The sequence below is a fragment of the Tenrec ecaudatus genome, chromosome 11 (assembly GCF_050624435.1).
Source record: "Tenrec ecaudatus isolate mTenEca1 chromosome 11, mTenEca1.hap1, whole genome shotgun sequence".
NCBI classification, from domain to species: domain Eukaryota; kingdom Metazoa; phylum Chordata; class Mammalia; order Afrosoricida; family Tenrecidae; genus Tenrec; species Tenrec ecaudatus.
In genome coordinates, this window is record NC_134540.1 from 58805125 (window position 1) to 58807861 (window position 2737).

Consider the following 2737-nt stretch of genomic DNA (forward strand, 5'->3'; position numbering starts at 1 on the left):
ATGAAACGTGCACAGCCCTAGAGTTATAAAAAACAAACCCAAAACAAGAATACACCTAGCATACTTAACTTGAAAATACTCAAAATAAGCCACAAGTTATATTTTTGAAAGTGTTCATGGGCAAAATGTTGACTGATGCGGAAGCTAAAAAGGAAGATGGAAAGAATGCACAGAGTTCTATATCAAAAAGCACTCGCTGACACCACACCATTGCAAGAGGTAGCATATGAGCCAGGACCTATGATAATGGAGCAAGAAGTCCAAGTTGCACTGAAAATATTAACCAAAAACAAGGCTCCAGGAATTGATGGAATGCTAACTGAAATATTTCAACCAGCTGATGAAGCACTGGAAGCACTCTCTTCTAAGCCTGGAAATTTGGAAGGCAACTACTTGTCCACCTTATTAGAAGAGATCTATATTTGTACCTACTCCAAAGACAGGTGATGAAATAGAATACTCAAATTAGAGAACAATGTCATTGAGATCACGGGTGAGTACAATTTTACTGAAGATCATCTAGCAAACATTGCAGCAATGCATTGGCAGCGAGCTGCCAGTGATTCAGACAAGATTCAGAAGAGGACATGGAACAAGGGCTAGCATTTCTGATATCAGATGAATCTTGGCTGAAAGCAGAGAATATCAGAAAAACATTTACTTGTATTTTATTGATTATGCAAAGGCACTTGAGTGTGTGAAGAGTCTTGAGAATAATGGGAATTCCACCTAATTATGTTTATGAACCTGTGCTTGGATCAAAAGGCAATCATGCAAACAGAACAAAGGAATACTGCAGACATTAAAGTCAGGGAAGGTGTGTGTCCAGGCTGTATTCTTTAACCAGACTTATTCAGTTTGCATGCAAAGTAAATAATCAGAGAAGCTGAGCTATATAAAGAAGACCGTGGCATCAAGTTTGAAAGTAAGCTTATTAACAGCTTTCCATATGTTGATAACACGTTTACGTTGCTGGTGAAGAATACTGCAAGTCAGAATGATCCTTAGAGGCAAGGATGGTGAGACTTTGTCTCATGTACATGTTGTCAGGAGAGAACAGGTCCCTAAAGAAGGATATCATGCTTGGTAAAGTAGAGGAACAGGAAAAAAAGAGAGGCAGGTCCTCAGTAAGTGGATGGTGACATAGTGGCTGCATTGGTGAGATGAAACGTCAGAGCAATTGTGAGATTGGCGTAAGATCAGGCTGTGGTTTTTTGCCTTTTTTTTTTTATTGTTGTACACATGAGTCCCTATTAGCAGAACCTACTGGATGGTACCTAACATCATCCACACTAATATGTTCACCATTGTTCTTTGATGATTTGGGGAATTTGGGCAAAACTTAATGTAAGAGTAAAATACACCCTCTTTTTTTTTTTTTTTTTGCTTTCTTTCATTTTAAGGACTTCTTGTGGTGCTACCAGTCAATTTGATTACTTATTTCAAGATTGTCGGTACAAACCCACAAGTTACTCCTTAGGAGAAAGATGATTCTATCTGATCCGATAACTAACTATATACAACCTCACATACTTTAAATAAGGTCATTATAGTCTAAGTTGACTTAATGTCTGTGGGTTTACTTATTGTTTTGTGTCCTGTATTTGAGAGCTAGATTTAGAAAAACGTAGGTATCCTCTGTTAAACTGTTATTTTTATATTGTCTTGCTTGCTTCTATAAATATTTTAATTTGGGACTGAGTAGACTATTTTGGAAATGATGAGGTTGTGGTAGCTACCTTTTTTTAGAAAATAAAAATTAGAGATTATTTGGGTGTTGGCTATTTGTCTGGTCATAAGATGAATAGAGAGATAAGAATCATCTTGTGATGCTGTCAGTACATTTTCTTTTTTGGTAGATTGTTAATTTTCTATAATATATCCAGACTCAGAGAGCCAGGCACTCTACAACTGGCCTATAAAAATATAAAGAATTAGGACAACTGTTCTGTTCAATTGAGACCTCTGCTACTATGCCCATAGGAACCTCCTAATTGATATATGTTCAAATTAGTTTGAAATTGAGAAATAGAAAACACTAGCTATTTTGAAATGAGAAACTTTCCTAGGCTTCATGCACTAAACAGACCTAGTGCCACTGCCTAGAGTATTGTAGTTCCCTGTGGAGCAGAATGGCCCAAATAACCATCCAACACTTGAAGCAACATAAATAAGAGTTCTGGGACATCTATGTTTTCAATAAATGGAAGTGGTGGCAGGAAGAGAATTAATAGTTATGTTTCCGAAAAACTAAATTTATGCTCAAGTTCACCCTCTAGCAAAGTAGTAAAGTTATTAATGTTTCTCAAAGTTTTTATCAGCCCAACCTTACAGTACTCTCATATCAAAATGCCCAGTAGGTATATGTTCTTAGTTATATTCATTACAGATTTCACATTCAGAGGGTTGTGAATGAAGGTATTAATTGTCAAATAAGGAATTACTCAATTAAGTCAAAAGCCATCAATTTGCAGATCAACTGGGGGATTTTTAAAGACTTAACTGAGAAATCCAAAGTTATGCATGTTGATATCTGTTTCTCTGGATGGAGATGACATTTTCATTGAGATAGTAGGGCCGAGCATCTCAATATGTACGGAGGATCTCAATTACAGGTGTTCAGAGGGGTTTCCCATTCACTCATAATCATAGGTGATGCTATCATGGTTGGATATGAACTTCAAACTTGATTCATTAAGGGAATGTCTTTTGTCTGTCTTCCTCACATTTGTTGCCT